The sequence below is a fragment of the Charadrius vociferus genome, unplaced genomic scaffold (assembly GCF_000708025.1).
Source record: "Charadrius vociferus isolate BGI_N301 unplaced genomic scaffold, ASM70802v2 scaffold76, whole genome shotgun sequence".
NCBI lineage: Eukaryota > Metazoa > Chordata > Aves > Charadriiformes > Charadriidae > Charadrius > Charadrius vociferus.
Window position 1 is genome coordinate 1,125,352 of NW_009648779.1, and position 6,689 is coordinate 1,132,040.

Consider the following 6,689-nt stretch of genomic DNA (forward strand, 5'->3'; position numbering starts at 1 on the left):
CTAACCCAGCCGTGACATGATAACAGCAGCGCCGGGCTCTCTGCGTGGCCCTGGAGTAAGTTTCTCGGTCTATTAAATTAGAGAGAGTGGGTAGCATCGCCCTTCAACATAAGCTCCGTTCACTTTGCATTAGGCAAGTTAGCAAGCGTCTGCTGCTCGAAAACGGCCTTGCAGTTCTGCGTGGTGGGGCCGGCGCGATTATTTCTGCCCAGCTCTTTGACAGCCTGGCATATGCCGGCCTGGTGATGCCACCGCCGGCCCGCTGCCGCTGTGGCCTGCCCGCGGGGCTCCCCCACGACAAGTGTTTTTCGCAGGCGGCGCCTGTGGCCGCCGCGCCCGCGCCCCACGACCCGAAGCGTGGTTTTCAAGCGGATGCAGACCTGTACATGCCTGGTGGTTAGATGACAGCCTGGTGACGGTCCTCTCCGTTAATTGGAGACGCGGTATTTGAGACCCGTGACTGCAGCTCTGCACGTTGTGTTTGAGTTAATGTTTTGATTCTCTGATTCCTGGATTATTTTTTTTTTTAGAACTCCATTTGGTCTTTTGCTGTTGATGTCCTTTACTTTAGGACTTCATTCTGCTCTTGCTATAGATATGTTGCTACTCGCACAGTTAAACAGGATATGCATGACAGCGTATTAAACACAGATGCACAAGAATACAGTAAGACATCAAGAACATAGAAGCAGATGGCAATTACGCCAGGTGCAGCACTGTATTCCTGTTATGTGTCTTTTTTAGCTACAGGTATTTCCCAATTCCATTAAATAATCCTCTCATACAAGCGTACAAAGCAGAGTTGTGTTTAAAGGGTTCTTTCCGTTCTCATTTTCCAGCTTTTTAGATGGAAGCATTGTAGTGGCACAAGCATGTGCCAGATTGATAGCAGAACATGCCTTTGTGAAATTGCTCTGCAGTTTACTATAGTTGTAAATATTTTGTCAGATTTCTTCATGAAATATTGAAGAACTGGTGCTCTGTACTTTTGTTTCTGTGAGGTTCACAGAAGCGCAGCTAGCATCTCACGGGTTCTGCTATGAGCATCAATCGTAGATCAAGGACAAGTTGTTCCACTTTAGATGTGTCATCAAAACAAACTGGGGCAATTTGTGTGGAGGAAGAAAATGGAATGAAATTCTTTGCTCTTGGCAGCAAGACTTTGACTTTCAAAGAGCTCAAACTAGTTTTCTGTAGTCATTTATGTTTTTATCTGCTTTACCCCTATTAATTAGCTGACTCCCACAACACCCTTCCAGAGCAGATGGGAAGTTATGTGTAGCTGTTGTCTTTCTTCATCTTCTCTGCCTCAGCCCTTTCGGCAGGGGTACAGCGTGAGTCTCAGCGTAACATATTATCTTGTGTGGGCTTCAGCCTACTATCTCACGCACTGTACTGCAACCACAGTTCCTTTTCATTACTTGCTATGACTTTACTATTTCTTCTCCTTTTTTTTTTTTTTAAACTTCACAGAATTAGTATTTCTCTGAAGTTCATCCTTTGCTCATATTGCCCTTCATATCCTCTTATGACATCTTTAACCACTTTTTTCCCCAGTTTTTTTCCACCTGATTATCCTGCCAAGATATTGTCCAGCTATTTCCGTTGTTACACCCTTAGATTTTCTGTGGTGATGGCGCTGTTACATCAGTGTTCATATCACGTGAGTGCATAGTCTGTCAGCTCTATCATCTGATTGCCTTTTCACTTACAAAGTTTTCACTTATGGGTCAACATCCTTAGTTATACAACATGGTTCTTTTTATGGTAGTTAGGTGTTTTGCTTTTTAAAGTGGGAATTTGTAGGAAAACTCATGTTAGACCATGAACGCGTCCACCCGGATGTTTTTCCCTCTTTGTGTGTTCATATTTTTTTAAAATACATTTAGGGTGGGATAGAGGATATAAGCAAAAGTTGCAATTTGGTTTATGAGGTTGGATATTGGTGGGTATCCCTGAAATCTTCCATAAGACACTAGCAAAACCTTTGCTGTAAGATACTAGCAAAAATATGTCATCAAAATACTACTCCTTTTTCCCACTCAATCCTTTATTTTGCTTTAGTCATAAACCTAGTTACAAGGTCTTTTCATTCTTGTTTCTGGACACATCTGATTTATGTTCATCCTTAGAAGTAATTTTTCTGTGGCGAGTGGGTTTCAGTAGCAAATCTGGGTGGGATGGTGCAGGATGCAAACATGAACGTTGACATGTTTAGCATGGGCAGCTGGGTAAAAAGGGTTAATAAAAGTGAGAAACGCTAAGGGATTTTTACTGTCACTTGGAAAGTTGTTTCTAGTGGTCTGAAGTCTCTGTCTCACTCCTTGCGCAAAGAGTACATCAGTGTCTCACCCTTTTAGGACTGTAATATAATGTCAGGATTGGCGTTTGAGTTCCAGTGACGGTGTAGGATGTGTGATGTGCCTTTGGGCTAGGAAATCTTGGATATGACACTTTCAGAATTTCAGATGACATTTTCCAGGGGAAGAAGTGTTGCTGCCACTACCAGTCAGCAGTTCTGGTCCTTTTACTGCTCTAGCAGGCAGCAGGGGCTTGTTTGCCGCAAAGGTTTCGGTGGCTGTCAGAGCGCTGAGCCTCCTGGCCCGCTGATGGGTGACACTGCCCGGTTGCTAACCGTGATGGATGCGGTTCTTGCGCTGATTGGGTGACATTTGATCTAGCAGCGAGCAAGCCAAAATGCCACAGGTAACGCCCGGAACAGACGTCCAAAATATATCAACTTGCAGCTTACTTCAAAACATGTAGCAATTCTGCAGAGGATCTGGCATTACTGACCTGTACGAAGCTCTGGTTTTTGTACTCTCATAGTTACGTGGAAGCTCATAAAGCCCTTTCACAAATGTGCTATGGAGCATCTTGGCCTTTGGGCTTAATCTGCAGATCTGTGCTGTTCCTCAGCACCTTGCTTTGGTGGTAGGCTGCTGTTGACAGCTGGACAGTTCTGTTAAGTTACATGAAAGTGCTAATTTTTGAAACGCTGTATTTGGTGCGCTATGCCTTTTCAGTGTGATGCAGTTTTTTTTCCCATTAGCAACATAAAATCATATCATTTTAATTAGAGAGTTTGACTACAAGTGGTGAGATGGTTGGTATTTAGGATACCTCAGATGAATGAAGGAATTGAGGTAAATGTATTTGCCCCAGCTTCTTTGAATTTGGGTGCTCAGTGATGAAATAATTAACACTACTGGTTTTGCAGTTAATGGGCAGTCCTACTGGGAGAGTCTTACCACATCCAAAATAGTCTGTAGGTACTATCTGTAGACTCACTTGGCTACATTTCGTAAGGTAAGTAGGGTTAGATGAGCTGATGGTTATTACACTGGTTTTATCCTGTTGTTTGCATTCTAGTAATGCAAGTGTAAGCCTCCCAGTTAATCAAGAATCAGGAGGATTGTTGTGATAGGTATTACACAGATAAGAACAAAAATATGGCACTTGCCTGAAAGAGCTGGCACCCTAATTAGAAGACGAGGAAAAAAGTGGATCTTGGCAGATGGAAGCAGTGATATGGTGGTAGTCAGCACAGCACTCTAACATGCTGATGATCTGGTTTGGGTTTTGTGGAATCATATCACAGAATCATAGAATACCAGGTTGGAAGGGACCTCAAGGATCATCTGGTCAAACCTTTCTTGGCAAAAGCACGGTCTAGACAAGATGGCCCAGCACCCTGTCCAGCTGAATTTTAAAAGTGTCCAGTGATGGGTTTCTTATAAGCATCATAGTGAAGGTACAGCATGGGAAAATTCACTACATTTCAAAACTTAGCAAGTGAGCTGTAGACATTGTAGGAGGAGGGACTCAACCTCTAACTAAGGAGTGCAAGATGATAAGCTGGGAATAGGTTTTGGGGACTGCAGACAGTGAAGACATAGTTTGCTTTTCCACCTGTCTTGCATAAAGATGCTGTGAAGATGAATGACCTGTTTGGTTTTGTTCTGGTGTTTTTTTGTTTGTTTGTTGGTTTTTTTTTCCCTAAAAGAAAAATGAATTCTAGTTCACACTGGCCTTGTATCTTCTATTGGTCCTAATTCTACTGAGTTCCAGTAAAATACAAAACTTTAAAAAATAGCATTTATTTTAGAAACTACATCCAGCTCTTTTTACTTTCTAAATATATACTTTATGAAGAGTGTGCATTTCTAAATATAGAAATATTAATGCTGTTACATGTAGACTATTTCAGGCATACTTTACATTTAAAATAACCTAGGCATAACTCAGATTTAAGGTAACAAATTTAGAACGTTGATTTTTGGCACTTTGTCAAATTTAAAGCTTTTAAAATTAGGTAGGCAGATTGTTCTGCTGCTTTTGAAGTGGTTTGATCTTTCTAGAAAAGTGGAAACGAGCAGTTGTATTGAGGAGCTTTGATCTTAATCAGCTTTTTGTAGGCAGACTCCCATTAGGAGTCTTTTAAGAAGTGAAAAGTAAATCGAGAATAGCAACTGATGATGATTACACTTCAGACTCTTGTACGCTGAGCTAAAAGAATCTGAACACGTTTGGCAAGGACTAGTTCTTAGTTTTGTATAAAATGATTGTTTATAAGGAAGAGATTTAGCTCTTTCTATTTTTAGGTTTTTTTCCCCATGAAACTGCATAATTTTTACTCAAGGTTTCTACTTCATGCCAAATAGAGATCTGTGTGGAGCAGATATACCCGCTGAACTCAGCTTTTTCTACGGCAAAAATTGGGATTCTTTTTTAATTTGTCAGGTTTATTAGTCAAATATCATTTACACTGTGACTTGATTTTGTGCATATGAAATGAAAAAACTTACTGGATTTGGTTTTCCATCACAAAAAGAAACTTCCAGCAAGGATGCATACAGGCTTCTTTCTGCTTATGCATTCAGAAGGGAGAGTCTGTATCCTTCAGGAGACTCCACAGTTGATGGCTGTAGCCACAAATTACTCATTGAACGTGCTCAAAAAAGGGGAGAATGGGTTGGAAAGAGGTAGATCATGGGAACATTGCAAAGGTTTTAAATCTTCACTGTGTCAAGTTCATTTTGTGTAAATTACTTATTTCTCCTCTGCTTGCTTGTCCTGAATGGCTTATGCCTATGGTCAACAGAAACCTACAGAATTTCTCTCTTGCTTTTTTTCTTAGCTGTATTTTATGCTGTCTTGGGTCTGTTTGTTCAGGGTATTCATTTCATTAAAGTCTCAATCTTTTATTTCCCATAAACTGAAATATTTCCAAAAAGTAATTTCTGAAGCACCTTAGGTTTCTTCCTTGTTTATCTCATTTAAATATAATAATCAAATTCCTGGTGCAAACATTTTGATTTTGAAGTGTTGAGCACGTTTTTAATTGTTCAATGAAATCTTTACTTGTAATATTTTCTGTCCCCAAATAGACTGGATCAGGGCAGATAGTACTGCATAGATACTGTGCTACTTGTACTGTAGATGCTCGTTGCTCCTACCCTTTCATCCCACTTAAATGCTTTTCAAAATTAGGCACAACCCCCGGCTGGGTAGGTCCTTGATATGCTGTGGCTTTTCCAAGAGTTCACAGGTCAGTAAACATTGTCTGATGGATGCCTGTCTGTATGCGTGTTCATGAAAACTGATGAATCTAATGGTCCGTGTTATCTTTTGTTCTGCCTGCTCTTACTGAAAGAAGTTGCTTGGTGGGTTCCCAAACCTGCAGTGTGAATGCTGGCTTCTTATGCCAGCGTGCATTTCTAATGCCGTGTTGATTATGTTGGGCTAGAAGTGCCATATTTTCAGTCGTTGCAGGTACCAGCCGACACTCTGTCTTTTCCACGTGTCCTGAAGGACCCTAGAGAGTGGGTTGAGCAGTGGGCTATGCATGCCCTGATCCGGATTGTATCACCTGGGCTGTGGGCCACAGGATTTCACAGGTGGTAAAGACTTGCTTGTAGTTCAGCTGGTCGGGCCCATAATTGTTCTTCATCATGAAATTATCCGAGCTCTCAAAATGTACTGATATGAGTATGACTTTTCATTTGGGTGAAATCTGTGGTTTGGACAGTCTTACATAATCTGTCCAAAGAGATAAAAGTTGTTATGCCGAAATGAACTCGTAGATCGCTTATGTCAGTGTTGAATAACCTAAACACAACTTCGTTCCTTTAGGGAGGACATTTTTGCTGTCTTTGCTATTGACTCTTTACATAATTTAGTGTAAAATCATGGGGTTTCTAACAGCAGCTATGTTGGCCTTACTGTGTGATGAATGTCTCCATGAATCTGGTGCTTAGTTAAGTGGCAGTGCAACAAGTGGCGATGGGTTGTTTCACATGAAGCTTTGTTGTATATGATAAAGTGCCAAGTTGAAGTTGTTTGGGTCTGAAGCACCTTTTCCTGTTCTAGGGATGCCACGATGCATGGCTGTTGATGTACATTAGGCATGCTAACATTTGTTGAATATAAATAGTCAAGAGCTGGAATATTCAGGTCTTTCTTACTGCATGAACATGAATTGTGAATCTAGAAGATCAGCAAAGCTGAATTCCATGGCATTGTTCACTTGCATGCCTAAGCATTTGAAGCTTTATATACTTAAGCACAGGAAATTTTGAAATCTACGAACATCACGGTATATAATATAAACTGATTGCTATGTAAATGTAGCTTTCTGAAAAAAATGAAGTGCATTTTGAAAGGTTGAGGAGACATGAAGCCATTGG